The sequence below is a fragment of the Chrysemys picta genome, chromosome 9 (assembly GCF_011386835.1).
Source record: "Chrysemys picta bellii isolate R12L10 chromosome 9, ASM1138683v2, whole genome shotgun sequence".
Taxonomy (NCBI): domain Eukaryota; kingdom Metazoa; phylum Chordata; order Testudines; family Emydidae; genus Chrysemys; species Chrysemys picta.
Window position 1 is genome coordinate 89,568,728 of NC_088799.1, and position 21,231 is coordinate 89,589,958.

The 21,231-nt window shown below is 40.0% G+C and overlaps 1 protein-coding gene across 13 annotated transcripts in view; it reads left to right on the plus strand.

Annotated features, from left to right (window-relative positions):
• The window catches only part of TENM1 (teneurin transmembrane protein 1), a 1,376,511-nt gene that overhangs the window by 859,594 nt on the left and 495,686 nt on the right, over positions 1 to 21,231 (plus strand). For 3 of the 13 annotated variants that reach the window (XM_065556632.1, XM_005307422.5, XM_065556639.1), the window contains exon 1: positions 6,560 to 7,655. The exons of 9 other annotated variants lie outside the window; for them this stretch is intronic. The gene's annotated coding sequence lies outside the window, so the exon portion shown is untranslated. Of the gene's footprint in view, positions 1 to 6,559; positions 7,656 to 8,185; positions 8,364 to 21,231 lie in introns of those variants that run through there. One more of the 13 variants, XM_065556638.1, reaches the window with a different exon arrangement.

The following is a 21,231-nucleotide window of genomic DNA, read 5'->3' on the forward strand; positions in this document are numbered from 1 at the left end:
CAGTAATTAAGGGTATGCTATTGTTAAATCTTTCTTATTGTATATCTTAATTTTAGAAACACACACAACCTTTTTTTATTTAATTATAAATAGATACCTCTGACTTAATTACATGGCAATAATTCACTCAAAGGGTTATCGTGATACCATAAACAGAAAGTTTTGAAGTTCAAGTAATTTTTAAATGCCAGAAATAGTTGTTTCTTATTCAGGAGTACAATCACATTGGGAACATAGGTTGGAGTAGGAAAGAAAATCTTTTATGTTACAGCCTGTTATGACTATAGCTGTTATGGCAGCTTTTGGAAGCAGGTGTTTTGTTTACATTGTTCCATTTTGATTTAACGATTTAGGATGAGAAATGAAAATTTAACAATAACTGAATCTAAGATTGATGGATAGATTTTGCCTTTTTTTTTCATTTTAAATCTCTCTAAAGCAAATGATTTGTATAGACAGTGTTTTAAACTATGGTTAAAAAAAACAGCAAACCCACTCTGTAAATTTCAGAGAACTAAATATGTAAGATTTTACCATAATCTGCATTATTTTAACGGTCATCTGAATATTTTTAATGTGTATGAGAAATTATGGAGAATTCAGGTAATAGCTCCAAAAAGAGTATATTACTCTGTTTCACTGGATACTGTTGCTGTTAGACTTTTTGAAGGGTGGGTCTTGGTAGTTTCTGATGCAGAACTGAAAACTCCAAATAAAAATAGAAAACCATTATATGTATTAACAACTAGAACACCTGACAAGCTGATCTCTGAATGGGCCTGTACGCGTAAGTGCCAAATTCTTTGCCATCTTGACTCCATTGGACCTGTGTTTTAGGAATTTAGGAATAATATTTTAGGAAAGTACTTTGGGACATCCACAACTGAGGATGAAGATACTCTCACATTTCTACTGAGCTGTAAGCAAAAGACTGAAGGAGCTCAAGCTGTTTCGCTTATCAAAGAGGATGTTAAGGGGTGGCTAACCTTGACGACAATCTATGAATACCTATATAGGGAACAGAAATTTGATAATAGAAGGCTCTTCAGTTTAACAGACAAATGAGTAACAAGATCCAATGTTTAGAGTTTGAAGCTAGATAAATTTAGTCTCAAAAGTAGGTGCACGTTTTTTAACATTGAGGGTAAATGACAATGTGTTGTGGTTTATTCTTCCTCAATGCAAATCTTAAAATCAAGACTGGATTTTTTAAAGTGTGTATCTACACCACTGCTGAAAGCACGCTTTCCATCTTGAGTAGATAGATGTGCTAGCCCTGATTGAGCTAGCATGCTAAAAATAAGTGTAGCCAGGGGTAGCACAGGTGGTAGCTTGGGCTAGCCACCTGAGTGCAAACTCACCCACACTCCCTGGGTACATACTCGGGTGGCTAGCCCAAGCCACTGCCCACACTACCCTCAGCTACACTGCTATTTTTTAGCATTATACCTCAATCAGAGTAGTGCAAGTCTCTACTAGAGCTGGGGAGAATGCTCCCAGTTACAGTGTAGATGCACCCTAAAAGATACGCTCTGGTTGAAACAGGAATTAATTTAGGGAAGTCCTATGGCCTGTGTTAGGCAAGAGGTCAGGCAAGATGATCAGTGGCCCCTTCTCACTTTATGATCTAGTAATCTGAGCAGATGAAGAGATTTGGATCTTGTGTCTATATTTGCAAAGGTAGGAGAAGTAAATGTGTGAAAAGAAGAGAAGAGAAAGGATTGAAACTGAGGCAATAAGGAAGAAAAGCAGCAGAAACACAGGAAAGGACAGTATGAAAAAAGAAGCAGGTTGGACACATTGTCGTTCCTAAAGCATATTCACCTCCAAATGTCATAATGTCACTGTCACATGAAATTTTTTGGAGCAGTACATGATATTGTGGTAATATTTTAATAAAGGAAAGGAGAGAAATACAGAAGAAATGGAGAAAGAGTCACCAATTTTTTTAAATTTAAAATGTTGACATTATACTTATAAAAGAAAAGCTAAATGATCTTCGTAATTGACCTGTTCTCTATGAGAGATATTATTTTTCTAAACTAAAAATGTGTGACCAAATGATGGATCCAAAATACCCTGCAAATTATTGCTTCATTCTCCTCTTCATTCTTCATTGTAATGCTTCATTCTCCTCATGTTTGCTTCCCAACTGGAGGATACAATGAACAGCCTTTTCAAGTTCCAGTTTCAGAATTTTACTTATAAAATTAAAAAATAATTCAGGTATTTAGAAGTTTGATCTCCCTTTAAAAACTCCTTTCCTTTACCACCCCACTGATAGAAAGGTGTGTAGACAGCCACCTCTTATCTTCTGTAGCTGTTCAACGTACAGCTCAGATATTCAAGCATGAAATCTAGATTCAGTATTTTTTCAGTAATGATTTTTAAAAGTGACAATATTCACTTTTCTCAGCAGAAAGTTTTTTGTCTTCTACAATGCCTAGTCTAGATATGCCTTTCTCTAGTGCCAAGTAATCTTTCCCATAAGGAAAGGGAAGTGAGTGAACTGATGTTTTCCTCTCTTCCCATCCCCAGCTTTCCCTTATAGTCAGAGAGAGCACTATGTGCTTCACATTTTTACAGTAGGTGATTTTAACTATCTTACTTTGTGGGAACTGAAAAACATTACAAAGCCCTTTCTGCTGATCATAATAGTCTTTTCTTTCCTGCCATACACTCTGTTGGATCATGCCAACTAGTGACCAATCCAGTGGCGTGTTTGGACCTTTGGTAAACTTGAGCTAATAAGGCAAAAGGTGACAACTGGGAGCTACTGGCCAGTATCTTGAACAACAACCTTCCAGGTAATTGTTGGAATTACTGCTGGACCATATGCATGCTCCACTCCTTCCTATGGCACCCACTCTGGCAGCCTTTGTCATGCTGCCTGTATTCACAGTGTCACTTTGGTTGCTTCATGGAACATCATTAGCAGTGTTTCATACTCATACTCCTGCACCACACACCCTCAAATACACGCCACATGACCTCAGTAATAATCCCTCCCAAACTCACAAATGTAGAAGAGTCAACATGCTACGTTATTTTTCCACAGCCTGTGCACAAGTATCTTGTGCCAGCCATCCTTTCTGGGTGTAGGAAAGGCTTCTGCTTCTTTACATGCAGCTGTCTTTCATAATGGAAGAAAATGCATCACTGCCAGATTTTGCACCCAGATACAATTATGACATTAGATTAATATCAGTTTTTTTCTTATTTTAAAAAAACTGCAACTTGTCTTTAGTCCTTGACGTTGGGAATTCAATTTCTCAAGAGTGACAGTGAACAGTGCCAGATTTGCAACTCCTCACTTGTCCCCAGCTCTGATCCATGGGTTGCAGGGGGGGAGGGATAGCTCAGTGGTTTGAGCATTGGCCTGCTAAACCAAGGGTTGTGAGTTCAATCCTTGAGGGGGCCACTTAGGGATCTAGGGCAAAATCAGTACTTGGTCCTGCTACTGAAGGCAGGGGGCTGGACTCGATGACCTTTCAAGGTCCCTTCCAGTTCTAGGAGATGGGATATCTCCATTAATTATTATTATAGAAAGTCTAGGTCAAAAAGTGCTAGTCCTGGCCCAGAGCTCTGATTAACCTGGCGCGGGCTGAGGGATATGCTGGCCCCGGCTTCCCACCACCCCCATTGGCCCGGGACGGTGAACCGCGGCCAGTGGGGGCCGCGATCGGCCGAACCTGCCGCGTCAGCAGGTAAATAAACTGGCCCGGCCCACTAGGGTGCTTACCCTGGCGAGCCGCGTGCCGAACGTTGCCGACCCCTGGTGTAATTTATCAACATTCTATTTGGGAAGGATGCCAGAATCAAAGCTATATAAGTAATCTTCACTACTTTTCATCTTGTATTGCTGTTTATACCTCTTCAAAGTGAGGGGGAGTGCACAGCAGCTGTAAAATGCTGCCATTCTGTTTTGGTAATGTTTTACATCCACTTGTCATTTACACCTATGCAAAGTGGATGTAAAACATTATAAAAAGGTAGTATTTTATACTCACTTTGCACACAGAGGTGTGAATGACTGCACATGGTACAAAGTAACTGAGCTCATTAGTTTTATCAAGTGCAAATAAATGAAGATTTTGTCACAACACGCCATCCTTAACTCTGACCCACGGTTGATTGATTTGCTTAATGCATTTTGAAATCTTGACTTATATTTATCATATCCTACTATCCCTTGTAAGAAAATAAGTTTATATGTCAATTGACAATAGAATTTCAGGTAACACAGGTATTACTGTTTCTTAATAATGTTATTTATGTACTTTAATAGGAAGCATTTATAGGAAATGTACTACTTTTGACTTATGTTAAATTTAAATATAGATGTGGAATAGTTTTTGAGGAGGTTCAATGAATTGATATATAATTTGGGGTTGTTTTTTTTTCAGAAAGTATTTTGTAGTATGTTCATGAAAATAATATTTATTTTGGGTCAGAGTTAAAGTGATTGTGCTGTGGAATATGCACATTTGTGCCATTGATAGGAATAACATATCCAGGCTTATTTAGTCTGATTTTCAGAGGTCCTGACCACTCACAATGCTTTTTGTCTTCAATGCCTGCTCTATGCCAGCTGGGAATCTTCCATGCTTGTTAGGTGGAATCCTCAGGTCGCTGGATGAGCTGGGTTTCCAAATGCTTTGTGCTGAGCAGCACGAAACAGCAGGAGGGAGGCAAGGATTTGGCACACAGTTTTGTAAATCGTAAATAAACTAAACTGATTGTGAAAATTCTGTGACTTCAGTGTGCCCAGGATTTTATCCTGGTCTTTTCATAGGGTTGTACAGCACTTAGCACAATTAAGCTAAATAATGCCTGGAGAGCAACATGCATATTGGCCTAGTAAGTTTGAAATTGTTGTGGAAATAATCTGTCAGCAAAACAAAACTGTTTACAAGCAACGGATCACCTCTGGTTTTAACTGTTGTAGAAAGCTCTAGTCCACAAAAGTGCACTGTATTGAACAATGAACTGTCTCACTATCTTTGCTTTGGCCACTGAAATAATTCAGCAACAACCAAGCTATATTCTCCATCCACTTTTAGTTTTCTCATAAGTTTAAATGGCATAAAAATGTGTATAATGTTAAAGTGGCAATTTCTTAAAGATGGCCAGAAGAGGAAATTTGAGTTTGTGCCCATGTTTGTTGCTGCTTCAAACAGAGAAGGGCTGTAAGGTTGTTTGGGTTTTCTCTTTATTTCTTTCAGATTGTATTTTACTTCAGAAATATCAGGAATGTTAAGTTGTGCCTTCCCTTCCTGGATAGATGACTCAAGTGGGCATTGGGAGCCTTCTCATCTTTTAACTGAAGAGGGGATGTTGATTCTTGAAGCCACAGATCTTTTCTTACAAGTGTTTTGAGATAAACAGGTGTCACAAAAACAAACAAAACTGTTTAAACTGTCTGAATAAAAATCACTTCTCTGAATCAAGTGCTTAATTGCAAAGGTAAAGACTTAGGCCACAATCCTTCAAACACACATACACATACTTAATTTTAAGCACACAAGTAGCCTCACTGAAGTCAATAAGCTCTTACTGAGGGCACCAGCTCTGTGTACACACAGTGGGGAGACACACTGAATGTGCACATACACAGTGTAAAAAGGATGTTTTTCATGAAGAAGGGTCTGTGCTTTAGGCCAGCATTTCCACTCAGCCAGGGCAGTTTTCTTGTTTAATTTTAATTGTCGCTTACTAGAAAGTGACAACACTGTTACAAAATTCTTTTCCAACATCAAAACCACATCTGAAAGTATTTCATGTTGTCAAATGTTTGGGAAGACACATTAAATCAAATGCCAGTGGGCACCTTTCTGTTTTACTGGCATAGCAGATACTGACCTGGGTTACGTGGACATCATGTGTACTTCATGTTTGACTGAATGAGTAATATGATGGGAAGGTGAGGGGGCTAATTTTAGTTCAACCCTTAAGATCAGAAATTTCCCCCAACATGTAAACAAACAGAGCAATCTGCTTGAGATACATTCTAACGGCAAGGTATGCATTATGAAGAGGGTTAGAGAAGAGGCTAATCTACACACATTTGCTGTGAAATAAAAACCAAAACCAGTGAATTAAAACTGACTTAGTTTTTTGGTGCAAGTCTAGGCATTGACTTATTTTAAAATAAAGTGACCAAAATGTATTTATTTTTTGAAAAGAGTATCCCACACATAGACTTGCACTGAAAGGTTTTGGGAAAGTGATTGATGCAAGGTTTATAAATCAATGCAAGTGTAGACTAGGTCTATGATCGCCAGAGCCACCAGAAATATCAGCTCCAGGAAGCCAATCATTTCCAGCTCTTCTCATTCCTCAGTCTGTGCAAAAACAACCTTAAAGGTAATTGCTGGTGCTCAATTTAAACCACCTCTGCAAAAGCTGTTTTGGAATCCCCATTATTTGTGTACTGCTTCTCACGATTGCTGAATCCTGAAATTACAGAGGAGATCCTCTGAAGATTAATGGAACCAGCGTCTATGGACAGACGGCTTGAAGTGATGAAGCATCTGTCAGCCTTCACGTAGTGACATTTCCGACAAGGTGTAGTAGCGCCGTTTAGGATTTTCAGTCTTCAGGGACTTATTTGATTAAGAGTTAAGGGGCTCGCTACTTACTCACCACCTACTCGCTCCTTAATACGGTCCTCAAATTAAACTCCTTCATGTAACCCAGCTCTGTAGTTGGCAAGGGGAAAGGGTGGTACAAGATTGGAAGGGGAGGTGGCCGCCACCCTCATAAACTCTGTGAATGAGCTGCGAAGGTTTGAACAGGCAGATCAGGGGCTCTCCAAGCGTTGGTTGATTGCGATCTCTCAACCATCGCTCGCGCGCCCTGCACTACGTTGTATAGCGGGGCTGCCGTCCCTTCTCTCCACCTGCGTTCACACAGCCCAGCCCCAGCGCGCACGCTGGGAACCGGCACGGCTCCGGAGTTAGGGGGAGGGGAGCAGACAGGGTCCCGCCGGGCCTTCAGCAGTGGCCGGGGACGAGGTGCCCGTGGGGCTGGGGTGGGGAGTTAATGGAGGACAAAGCCCGTCTCTGCCTGGCGGGGATGCTCACCGCTACCCCGCGGAGGGGGTCTCCCCTGCCCTTGGCTCCGAGTCCCCTCCCTGGCCGCTGCCGCCTGCACCCGAGCTCCGAGGAGTGCCCCCGGGGGCCCCTCTGCCGCCGCCCTGCCCGCGGCCTCGCCCCCGCCTGGGCTCGCGGTGCTGGCAGAGTGAGGGCGGCGGTTAACGCGCATGCTCGGCTCGCTCGGGCATGCTCGTTAACAGCCGGGGAAGCAAAATGTGACGGCGCGGAGCGAGCGGGTTCTCCGGCACTCGCCCAGCGGAGAGGAGCGGTACCTGCACCTGCACCTGCGGCGGGGCTGAGCGCCGAGCCGCGGCTCGCCTCGGGCTGGCTTCCCGCTGCCCTCTCGCCCCCGGACACGCCGCCGCGGCCGGTCCCTAGCGAGCGGGGAGCCGAGCGGGGATGCGGGGCGGCAGCAGCAATGTGGATTTATATTCGCCTGCGCTGTAGCCGCCGGGGAGAGACGCAAGGGCACCAGCCCTAGAGACTATGGCTAGCGGCTCCCGCCGGGCTGAGCCGGGGCGCTGCTGAAAGTTCCCGCCCAACAACCCCTCGGGCGAGGTAAGTTCGCCTGGGAGGCTGGGATCCGAGCCGAACTTTGCCTCCGCCGTCGGGGCTGCCCGGGGAGGGGAGTGTGGGTGGCTGCCGCTGCGTGAGTGTCTCATGCCTCAAGCCCGCTCGCCCAGCCTTGACCGCTGCGTGCCTCCGACTGGTGACAGCTGCGGGCTTTTCAGAGCGCGAGAGAAACACGCCCGCCCCGAACATCTGTGTGTGGAGCCGTGAGCCGTCCAGGTGCCTTAGGCGTGTGTGTACATCTGTCCGCGATGTGTCATGCCCCCCCCCCCACCCCATATTCTACGCTTGGTAACGTGTATTCTATCCAGAGCGGTGTGCGCTGTGGTTCTAGCTAGTGCCTGGGCAATCTAGCTCCCGCACGTCAAATATGTGCTGTGTGTGTTTAGCTCTGTGTAGGAAGGAGGAATACACTCTTTTTTTGCCTATAGGGGGTCTCCTTTGCTCACGGTTGCTGTTCTGCCAGAGCGCTCTAACAAGTGGACTGGGTGGCTTTGCAGGGTGGCGGGGCTCGCTCGCTCTCTTTCCTCTCTGGGCTACTCGCGCCCCAGACTGATGCTTCCATTGCCCCTCGGTAGGAATCATGGTACTGCTTAATTGGAATACATCCGTGCCAGACGGGGGGTTGTGTCTGTGGCTTCCCCTAACCGGTCTGGAAGCGTAAACTGGGATCTTAGTAAACTTAGCAGAGATACAGTAAGTCTGCAGTATTTCTTCTCGTACTTAAAATTGTGGGGGAGTAGGCAGTACTGTACGTCTAGCTTATAAGGGAAGTTTTTCTTGAGACACTTGAATTCCAGTTGTATTAGTAGTAGTACTCTTATTTGTTTGTTTCTTTATTTATTTAAAGGGAGATAATAGTACATTTCACATCAAGATCCAAATCCTTTGCGAACTCAGAGGCTGAGAGAATGAAATGGCTTTCTTTGTGGGTCAGCAACACGATGATCTCTCTCTCTCTCTCTCTCTCTCTCTCTCCCTTAGTGAATAGGGGATGGGTCTATCTTATTTTTGATTGATCCTTAGAGGTAATCACAATTAAGAATATATTTAACCATTACCTTCCTCCCACCCTTATGTGCTCTGGTCATTGGACAGTTGCAGAGGCAATAGATACAAGTACGAGGTGTAGTGATCTCCACTCCTAATGCTTTTGTGTTTTTGTTTGTTTTTTTCTTTTGTTTTAATGCCTTTCAGCTACAGTTTAAAGTCAAACACTTTAGGCTTGGAAGATGAATGCTAACACTGTCATGATAATTATATGTAGCGAGAAAGCTCTTTCTAATTGTATGTCACTACAGAGTTATGTCAGCCTGTGTCAATTTTTGTTAGTAGAGACTAGTAAGTATGTTTTAGTTGCTCTGATCAAATAGAGAAATTTCGTCTCTATTGACTTTAAATTAAAGGTACCCATTCACATTGTCAGAACGAAGTATGTATGGGTTAATGTTTCATCAATCATGTTCATAGTAACTAAAGCTTGTAGATATCCGTCTAGACTGTGTACTGTTTCTCTCTAGTTGTAATTAACAAGTCAGATGTCGCATATTGTGAAAACAAACAGCAAAGACCAATGTTGTTGTGCAGACACATCACAAATGTCTACTTTATCTCCAAATGTTTTCATATTGACAATTCTCAACTGTATTTGTGTATTCGTGTTCTTTTGGCTATTAATTGCCAAGCTTAACTACAAGGTCTAAATGATTTCATATTTAGAGCACAAACATTCCTGGTACTGTCAAAAATAACAGTTTATGAATCATAACTAGTGAGGTACACTGTAACAGGAAAAGAGCTATACATCAAAATGTGAGGCACATCCTTAACTTCTGCCCTGTGTGTGGTTTCTTTCTCTTTACATCTTGTTTTGTGTCTAATTTGCAATGTTCTCAGTTACTTTATAAATGCAAGACTTTTCCCGCAATGAAATATAGGAATAAAAATATAACTAATATCCATTTTTCCTACTTGAGCCATATCTGTAATACAAAGACCTTTCTAACATGTTGAAGTATTTGTAATCTTTGTGGTGGTTTTAAATTAAGAGCTCTTAAAGTTCTTGCGAGTTGAGCGCTCTTAAAACAAAGTAATGTGGGAATCTTTCAGTGTTCTTGAATATCACAAATGCATTTTAAATATTATTCATTTTTCTCCCTAAAATTAGTTATGCTAAGCAGTAGTTACAAGTTTTCAAGTTGATCTCAAAAGCATATATTTTTTTTTAAATAAAAGGTGTTCCTTGAAAATACTTTGTCAAAGAAATAACGGAATGCCTTTTTAAAAGATAAACATACCCACATTTCACTTTCCGATTTTGGATTAGGTAAACTTGTCATATAATAAACTAGAAATTAGAAAATTGATTTTTCAGAAGTAAATGAATTATATGGAAAACAAATTACCAGCCTGAAACTTCAAGTGATAACATGGGGGAGCGGAAGTGTTCAAAATGGCCTACATAATCAAAGTGGCCCACATAAAAATAGTATCTAAATATACGAATGTAAATATATTCTATTACAGATATATGTAGAAGCTGTAATACAGTGAAGCCATGGTTATTCGTTTGAATGGTTGCTGTACTTTTTATTATAACAAAAGCTTGTGCCAGGAAATGATGAATACACACACACACACACACACACACATACAAACATACAAGCATAATTTGCTTTAACGTATTATTTTTAAAAATAGACTGTGTAACCTTCTCTTTAAGTTCATGATACTGCTTCCACTGACGTTGGGATTCTGAGTATTGGCTTTGACGTTAATTGGAACTGTCACTATATGATCCTATATGTTGTTCATGATGTTTAAATACTAGGAATGTAGTTTTAAAAAATAATTTTAAACTGAAAGGACTTTAAAGTGTTTATGGAATAATACTTTTTATGGTGCATTTGTACAGTACTATGATCACTCTGTTAGAGGAGGTGGAGTCCCCATTTTACAGATTGGGAGAATGAGGCACAGATATTTAGGGTCCCTAACTTGCATTGTTGAAGTTCATGGCCAACTTTCAGTGATTTTAGTGGGAGTAGGATTTAACATAACTTCCCAAAGATCTAAACAGTGAATCAGTGACAGCCACGATTAAAATATAAGAGTCCCTGACTCCTAATCTGGTACTTGTATATGTAGATTCACCTGTGTCTAAAGTGCATATCCATCATTCTACAAAAGAGAGTTTAACATTAGTGCTTTATGGCAGTGAGAAGCATCAACACAAGGAGATTTAAGTAGAGATAGGTATGTCTAGCTAATATATCTTCGATCATTCAAACTTTACTTTTATCGGGTCCTTTGTGCATACTTTAGTACTGAGTTAAAATTAGGGGTATATAGTCGTCCTGATCTTGCATAGTCTCTCACTCACATGATCAGGCAACAGATTTTCAGGATTGGGCCCACTATGACTGTCCTTTAAAACCTGTAATAATATACAGTCATACTTCCATCCCAAGATGATCAGATTTTTCTCTTGTGATTCCTTTCCTTTTATACTTTTTTTATATTTTCATAACTGAAATTGTTGAGGATACAGGAAAATTCTAATCCATAGAAACTTGATTATTAAGTAGCTAAAATATTAAAATATGTTGAAAAAATAACTTTGTCATGCTATCATATTTTGTTTAAAATCCCCCCCGCCCCCCCCGAACATAGCCAGCAGATACTTGGTAGTGGTGTTTTGTTTTGTTGTTGCATACATTTACTCAAACTTCAAACTTCAGGTTTAATCTGCTGTTGTTAATTTATTTCTTATTTGCCTTCATTTCTATGACAATATGGTCTGTTATGAATTTGGATTTCAAATACTATAAAAGATGCATTTTTAAATAAAATAGACTAAATATATGTTTATAGTTGTGTGACTAAAGCTGTAATATAGAAACTAACAAGGTTCAAATCAGTTGGCACTAGATGGGGAAACTTGCGATTAGTTCGTATTTAATTTTTTTAGTATTTTAAATTGCTGTTCAGGTAATAAAATTTTAAACTGAAAAAAATGACTGTTTTCTAAAAGTGAGAAATGAGAAGGTAGTATAATGCTGGGAACAGTTCGAATCTCTTTTCTTTTTAGTATATTTTTTGAGTAAACTTGCTCCTTTTGAGTGTCAGACCAAAGTCACTGACAGGCTAAGTGTTGGCTTTTTGCTTTGGAAGCTTTCACTGAGCATTACTAATTCCTTTAGTCCTAATCGGCAATAGCCCCCATTTTCTAGCTCATGACCTCTCATCAGTAGATACTTCTACTTATGCCAAGCTGTGTATAGGGTGTGTGTTTGTTTTACAAATGTGGACTACAAAGACACTATAAAACTTACATTTTTGGACTTAACATTTTGATTCAGCCACCTTAACATTTTTTTCCACTCTTCGGCAAATATTTGTGATGCAAAGTTTTGTTCACGTGAATGTTCACAGAGCAAATTTTAGGCAAGTAGCTGAGATTTGTTTAATTAAGAAGCAGAATTTTTGGGAGGGATGAAAAGAAATTTATTTTATATGGGAGTATATAATGGAGCATCATCCAATAGTGGAAAAGGAAAAATGTCATGTGAATTACATGACTATTCACATAATGATTTACAAATATCAAATGTGGGAATACTGACTACAAACAGGCTAAAAATCACAGACATTGTCAAACAACTTCGAATAATAAAAATACATAAAAACATTGATCTAATTGTAGACAATTTGAAGAGGAAAAGGGGTTATGGGCCAGATCCATAGGTGGATTGACTTAATAAATCATTAGAAGTGATAAATTTGGCCTGCTCTATTAAGAACATTGCATCCAAACACTTCAATTAAAAAATTTCATTTTTTCCCAAATTTGAAGTATTACAAACGAGGTCCCTTCTTACAGAAATGGAAACTTGTAGAACTCCAACTCTCATCTATTTCTTTCAGTTTCCGTGGTAACTGATAGTGAACTGTTGAGATTAAGATGAAGACTCCACAAAAATAATGATTTTAAAACTTCCCTTTACCATATTTTCTCCTATCAGACCTCTGTTTCCATGGAAATAGTACTGAAAGGCAGTAGGCAGCCAGCAGCTGAGTCAGAAGTCACACTTGGTAGTTTCAGATGCTTGCTGGGAAGTGAGATTGCAAGGTGGCAAAAGTCGGTAGTCCTTTAAATTTGGCGTAAAAGTAGTAGGGAAAAATGCTGTCCCCTTCTGCTTCTTTTGATAGCTACAGTCTGAGTTCATTTTACTAATCATTTTCCTGAGTTCACAATGCCCATTTTACCACAATCAGTTATTTTATTGATCATACCTACTCTCTGTAGTATAAATATGCGGGGACAATGTCAACCAGAGCAGTGAGTTTTTGTGGGAAAGACCCGTGAATAGGATCCATTTGCTTGAACATGGCAATGGGAAGGGAGGCTCTCCGAGCTATATTGTTTAGGGGAAACATGCCATATAAAAATAAGACACTTATGGCATTGTCTACCTTAGATACAATTTAAAAAAAAAATCAGGAATAAATAATATGAGCCTAAAGCTGATATCAAACAGAGCATATCAAACATTGGTCAAGTGTTCTATGGTATATCTTAGCCATCAGTGCTTAGAGGCAGAGAATGAGTGGGATAACAGGGATGGGAATGCATGGTGGTGAAGTCCTAAGCAAATGCTTGTGATGAAACATTTGAACTAGCTTAGGGATTTGTTTATGGTTTTAGAAGCCACTGCCATGTTAAGAGGGGAACCACATCAGTGGCAGTTGCTTGAAGTATTCTGCCTAGGGAGAGAAGAGGCAGGCAGAATGATTATAGGAGTGCTGAGTGAAGGAGTGCATTCTGAAGTGGCAATTACTGTATCCCTTACAAGAATTGTACATAACCTGCCTCCAAATATTGGCAAATGTGGAGGCAGGACAGGGCTATAGCTACACAGCCCAACCACACCCCTTTTTGGTGTATAGTACACTTTGTGGCACTATATCTTCTACTTGGAGAGCAGAACAGCAGGATTCTGGATGTCCCCTACATAGGTATTCAGGTGTCTTTTATTGTACCATTCTTCCCCTGTCCCCATACACACAATTTATGCATGCATCTTCATAAAGACAGTCAGAATCTGCCCCCTAGTGAATTTGAATAGCCCTTCACTTAAAAGTTTAAATATATGTTATCACTTATTTTTCTGGGGCTTTTTTGGTATGAAAAAATAGAAGATAATACTCATTGGTTATTAGTTTATTATATTGGTTTCTGTGATTACAAAACACACCCCAGTAGTCAGTCTCATCACATTCTGTATTTAATTGCCCTGGAGTCTAACAATTTATTTCTTGATTAGTTCTTGCTGGCAAATTTCTTCTGTAAACTTTTAATCAAAAACCCTTCAGCCACTTCTGAGTTGAGGGACAGTGATTAAAAAGAACACAAAACGGGAAAATCTTGTTTTTTGGAGGAAAGCTTAAAGTCATGGTGCACGTGTATCCTAAAGGTTCAACCACCTGAAGGGACATACATTTTGAGGTCATTTTATCCTTTTAAAGTAATGAGATTTTAAAATCTCTTGGGTCCCCCTCCCAGGTGAAGAGGGGCTTGACTTATGATTTTTGAATGCTTGGGACTGGCAATACTGCACTTCAAAATAAAAAACAACAAAAAACAACCCTGCCCTTTGTTCTTTCAGAATTGTGGATTTTGTAGTTTAAAATAATCGAAGCTCTTAAAGTGGCTTAATTAGTTTAAATCAAACTACAATTCTATTTAGACCGCTCTAAAATAATCTAAGATCTTGCATCCATTTAAACTGCACACATGGGAGGCACCTGTGTTGCCTGAACTGTGCCCTTCCCCATAGAAGGGTATATGAATATACAAGTATAGAAGCCTGGAGTACTAATGGATGCTAATCACCTTTTGACAAGCTTGATTATCAATGCACAGTTTACTAATAATTATGGAAGCATTGAGGTTTGCAGATGAAACAGAACATCCTCTGTTTCACACTCTAAGGATAGAATGTTTTCTTCCAAGTGTACATGCTAATTCTTTCCAGGCCATTTGAATTTTCAGTTACTTTTTTTCCCTGTAACTTTTTGTAACTTTGGCAAAGAAAACATTTAAAAATATTCACTATTTTAAAAACAAATTCCTCAAGCATTTAACTTTTTTGTCTCCCTTTACATGAAATACCAATCACCACATCCTCCAGACTATTCTCTCACATGGCCTGGTAATATCAGAGATATAGATCACTTCTCAGATTTTAAACTTCATTTAAAAAAAATCACTTATTTTTATATGTATTCATCACCTAATTGGTTAACTCCAAGAAAAGCCAACAGAAATTCTCACCCTTCAACTGATTCTGTTCTCTGACACTGTGTGGCTTAGCTGTGCAGCCTATCTCCATGCTCCCCAGCTCTGCTTCTCACACGCAAGCTAACCATTCACTGATCCTGAGGAGGCAGGTTAATCGGCAGTGTTAGGGAGGCAGTGTTCGAGAACCAGATGACATGGAGGACACTTGCTTCCTACTCCTTACCCATCCTACCTGCTAGAGCACACTACAGCACATTGGCCTGCCCCAGCACATCCTTCCCCAGAGCCTCTTCCATGTTTCTGTAGCTTCCCCAGCAGAGCGTGGTATCTATATGCTTATGGTTCCCTCTTTGATCCCCGCTGATGCATGTCCATACACCCATCGCCCACAAAGTTCCCCTTCATCTGGTCAATGGCCAACAGTCCCCTACCCCCCACCCCCGCACTCTCTTCTGGTGTCCCTTCGCCATCAAATTCATCCGTGTTCCCAGCCTCTCTCTAATACCCTCCCTGGACATATTTCCTAGCCCACATCACCAGCTCCCTATCATGTTCCTCTTGTTCCCACCTGTATGTATTTATGATCTGCTCCAGTTCTGAACCCCCATATCTCCAAGTTACACCCTAGTAGCTCTGATCCTACCCATCTCAGAATGTCATCCCTTAGTTGCAATGCTCCCTACATACCTTCACTAAATATTTCCACTGCTGCTTCATCCTCACCACACTTCCCATCCATTTCTCCACAACTGTAATTAGTCTCCAAACAGCTCTATCCCCTCATGCACAACTTCCCTAACTCTCCCCCAGCTCCTCTACAAGAGCTCCCAACTCTCCCACAGATTGTTAAACCTTGGTGTAAAGCTGTGGTTCATACATGTCCTTGTAGCCATCTCTTACAGCACATCCATTCCAAATCCTTCAGCCCCACTGCAAGCACAGCTTCAGCACCCTCTCTTCACAACTTGGATCTTACCCATCTCAGACCTACCCTACCCCGTAGATATCCTCTCCCCCACTTACACAGCTCCTCATTCCATGGTGCCTTTCCGCATCCACACCCATCTGTAAGTAACACACACTCTCCCAGGCTGTCCATGGCACACTACTCTGTGCTGAGGAATTGCTACATACCATGGTTCCCCAAATATAGAGAACCTGATAACTAAGGTTGGGACCTTCTTTGGACAGAAATCTCACCAGCCTACAGGCAGCGTTAACTTAGTTAACCTCTTTTCTATGACTGACTTTTTCTACTTTCTAGGGCCTCCTTTGCTGGCCCCAGCTACTTTCTGCCCTTCCCCCATAATATGTTGCTCCTTTCTCCCTCAATGTACAGCCGCTCACAGTGCCTGCATCTAATTCCTCATAATTGCATTCAAATGCACAAGCTGAGCACCAGCCTCCGCAACAATAACATGTTACCGACAGATGACTTAACATCACAACAAGGTTTTAGCTGAAAACATATATGAGGTTAGACAAACTGAGGTTGTGTATTGGATTGTGATGATGAGGAACTGGACATGCACACTGTCCATATCTTTGTGGTGGGAGATAAAGGGAGTTTGTTGGGGACTTGAATATATGAGAGTAGAGTATTTGGTGGTTCTGACACTTGGTTACTTTTCTTTCTTCTTCCTTTAAAATATCTAGGCAATTAAATACAAAAACTGTACAAAAAGTAATTCTCCACTCTATCCTTGCCTAGACTAAGATTTAGAGGTGTGGTATTACAACAAGCCAGCTAACGCATTGTAACCAATTAGACTGTAAGCAGGGGCTGTCTTTTGGTTTTGTGTTTTTATGTAGTGCCTAGCACAGTGGGGTCCTGGTTCATGACTGGAGCTCCTAGGTGCTACCACAATACAAACATAGTAGATTGCGCATATTAGCAACCCCTCAGTTGCCAGCAAAAAGTGCCATTATTTGGTACTTGCCAATAAGAGTAAGGCAGGATTGTGGGGCTGCAGGCAGGGAAGGAAGCATTGGGGCGTGCCTTCCCTTGCTGAATCCCTGCAAACCTGCCTGTGGGCAGGGCAGCATTGGCGAGAGGTATGATGCAACTCCACAGGCTTTGACCATTCCCACTCTCCATGGAAAGCCCTGGTATCTGGGCTGCAGTCCTCCCTCCCTGCTGCTGGCCTGCCCACAGTCTTCCTTCTCAGCCTGCAGTGCTGGGACTCCCGCAGGAGCTTCCCCATTGGGTGGGGATACAGGTGCCCAAGCCCATCTCCTGTGCGGTCCTTGAGTTCAAGTAGTTTGTGGGGCTGCAGTCAGGGAAGGAAGCATTAGAATGTGCTGAACACTGGCAGTAGCCCCTCAAACCTGCCTGTGGCCGTGGCCTTTCTTCCCCTAAAAAATTCACAATAAGTGGCCTGTTATTGATAATATCCAAATCCCATTAACATTAAACCAGTGGGATGGGATTGGTTCTTGGCAAAATGTTGTTATTCACTAGAAGTTGTTAGCATCAGGGTTGCGTTAAGCGGCATCCACTGTAATAAATAATGTTTGCAAAGCCTACTCTAGATAAGGCAGTGTATACTTTAATATGTGCTAAACTCTTCAGGTGTTTTTTCTTAACCAGTGTAGCATGTGTTGAAGGCGATGTGCCTTGTCTAAACTAGACATACATTGTTAGTTAGAACATTATATATCTTTTATCCATTTAGTCCAGACTAGTCTGTTCTCAGCATAACTTTTGTGGCAAGGCCCTCTGTTTTTATTACATTAGATCTATGCTAGTGTGACAGCACTGATTTCAATAAATCAGTGGAGTTACATCAGAATAAAACTCATGTAGGAGAAAGGAGGTTCTGGCTCCAAATGTTAATGAGGCCCAAAACTGTATAGTTAAGTGCTCAAAAGTTTGCTCAAGAAGTGCAAAAGTTAAAGATGAATGCTGAATTTTTACTCTGCCACCTTATGTATATTGTGCAATACTATTTAAGATTTAGTCATTAACTTCATCTTGGATAAACTTGCAAAATAATTTAGTTTACTAATTGAGAAATAATGGGTCATATTCTCATTTGGTATAAATTTCCATGGTTTTATTGAAAAACAATGGTGTTATACCAACATAGATCAGTTGAGGATCTGGCCCAGTATGTGTTCTCATAAGTAAATGTCGTGGGCCAAATTCTGTTCTAACAGCAGCGCTCTTATACATCTAGACTGATTCCATTAATTTGCATGGACATATTCCAAATTCACACAAGTGTAACCAAAAGCAGAATATGGGCAAACCCATGCAAACATGCTGGGGGCAGAGCTAACAGCCGTACTTTAATTTTGCAACCCTTCATGTTTCATTAAATATATGTTTTTTACATTTTATTATAATATGTCTTCCTTTGAAAATATCACATTGAATTGGCTACTTACATTCAAGTACATTTTTACATTGGTAAAATCACAGTGCTTTACAAATCACTCTTAAAATACACTGATTGTTTTCATTTAGATTAAATTCAGTAGATTAAGTTGTAAATTGATAAGAACTTTTTAACATTGCTCATATTCAGTTTGTAACACTTTTTTTGTGACTGATTAAGATTTATGAAATTGAATTTTGGAATCACAAAGCATATTTGGGCTGTACTGAACTGCTCAAGGCAATTCATGCTAAGCTTTCTAGAATACCAGCTACAGGCCATGAGAAATTACATTTTATGTGTTGATGTTAATGTTCCCAAATACAAAGTATCTGAGAGATTACCATAAATTACTGCACTTCTATTTTGAGACTTCATTTAGACTACAAAAACAACAGGGAGTCTGGTGGCACCTTAAAGACTAACAGATTTATTTGGGCATAAGCTTTTGTGAGTAAAAACCTCACTTCTTCTTGTAGATACAGGCTAACACGGCTACCCCCTGATACTTGACTTCATTTAGACTGTATATCAACAAGGACAGTACTGTCAGTAATTACATTATATGTTACTTTTTTTCTTTTGCAATTCAGTTAAAATCTTTTTATATTAAGTGGTGAATCTCTAAACTTTTTCTAACATTACAAAGATACAAACCTGTTAGGATTTACTGTCCTCAATTCTAGTTCAAAGTAATCATAGCCCTTCAACCTACATAGAAAAACCAGGCATGAATGATCTCGTCCCTCCCATATTTTTTTTCTTTTGCATTATCACTGGCAACTTTTATACATGACAGTGCAATTGTGGCCTGTCATTCAAGGTTTTCAGGGTGAGGAGAGTCAGATTGAGTTAGTCCATTATATCCATGATCATCTTTAGGAGCATGGTTATATAGGGTCATTCACCAAGATTCTACAGTAAAGTAGAACTGTGCTTTAAAATACATTCCAACCTCTCAGCTGATGTTGCAATTTTATTCCTAATACCAAAAACATGATCCTGCATGCCCTACTTGAAAAGTACACATTATTTTAACAGTTGGATGAACCTAATCACTCATCGGATGTATGTGCATTCTAATTTGGAATCCTTCCTGTGCCATAAGATGTCATTTAGGGAACAAACATCATGCTGTTTGTTGGAATGGTTACCTTGTTGTGTTTCTATATCTTAACTTTTTTTACAAGAATATGTTGTTGGCCTATCACTCAACCCCCAACCTGGAGGACCAGCGGACTGCTTTTTGTCTAGTCCCTAACCTTTGACCACTCTGGCTTTGGTGGTCCTACCAGTAGTTAAAACGCCTGCTATCATAACTCTCAGGGTCATTGGAACACATACACCTTCCTATCGCATCAAGGCACCGTCCCCAGGAAAGGATGTACAGTAACTGTAGCATTTCAGAACCATAGGCTTATAAATCAATGTCACAACAATTTACAGTCAAGTTAGTTTTCATAAGTTTCTTAACAAACATAAATAATGACTGTAAAGCTGAGGTAAATCAGAAAATAAATTGAATTGTGGTTAGTATAATCCTAAATCCACTTTATATATGATTTTGCTGTTATTGCTGTGAAATTGTTCATCATTTTAGTCTAATAAAATGCCAGCACTCTGTATGTGACACCATTTATTTTTGGTTATGAATCCTTGAAGTGTTAATCAGGGTGCTATATTTTTTTCATTTACTTGTTGTTTTTCTCATTTGAGATATTGCCTGGTTAGACAACTTGTGAAAGTGAAGTAATTTTCATGAAAACAAACAGAATTTAGAGAGAAGCAAAATTATATTAAAGGACCAATCCTGCTCCCATTGAAGTCAGTGGAAACAGGATGGAGCCATAAATGTAGTTTAACAAAGGGCAATGTGTAGAATTTTAAATATAATTCTGTAAAGCATCACTGTCACAATTCAGTAATACTTACAACATTTGTTCCTTATGGTTTCAAAGTGATGTACACATTAATCATTATAACACTACTGTGAAGTAGATAAGTATTTCCATTGTACAGTCTGGGTGTCTATGGCAAAGAGTTAAGTAATTTGACCGAGTGAGTCATAGACAGGGCCGGATTAGAACTCAAGAGTTCCTTTTCCTAGATCCATGTTTCTGTAATAGATAAGGCCACGCTATGCTTTTTACAAGTGGCTGTATGTAAAAAAAGAAGTGGTTACTGCCAGTATAGTACTACTAAACATCATGTAGTAAAAGCAGTCAAGTTAAGTAGATTATTGATTACATTGATGTTTGGCTTCTGTAACCCCAACAGATAAAAAGAAAAATAACATTGGCGAGATTTGACAGGTCTGATAACTGGAAATGTTCAGCACGGCAGGAAAATGATGTTGAAGCCAAGAACCTATCCTTTTATGTCTTTTTTGTTCAGAAAAAACAGAATATTGTTTTTAAAGGGGTGTTGTTTTTGTGTGAGTAATTATTAGAAAATGTGTTACAAGATGATATTGCTGCACTTAAATACACTTCTAGAGTGAAGTCAATGGTACAGCTGCCATTAACTTCAGTTGGACTGGGATTTCACAATTCTGTTCAGATGGAAAAGATCTATTAGATTACTCAGTGAATCTCTCACAGTCATGGGATATTTTTGTGCTAAATGTGACAGTGTTTCTTAGTTAGTTTAAAAAGTATTTTTGAAATGTCTGAACATCCCATTAAAATAGTTATCTCACCAGCACATTATCTATATCTTACTTCAATTAATAGGAGGTGGACTTAGCCCCCAAAGTAGCTAGCTCGCTTCGTAACAGCTAATGGTCCAGGGAGGTAAAATACATGACTGGAATAAGGGTAAGTGCAGAATTACAGTACGTACCCTAGGGGAAGTTGAGGGAAGCATTGGTACAATCCTTCCT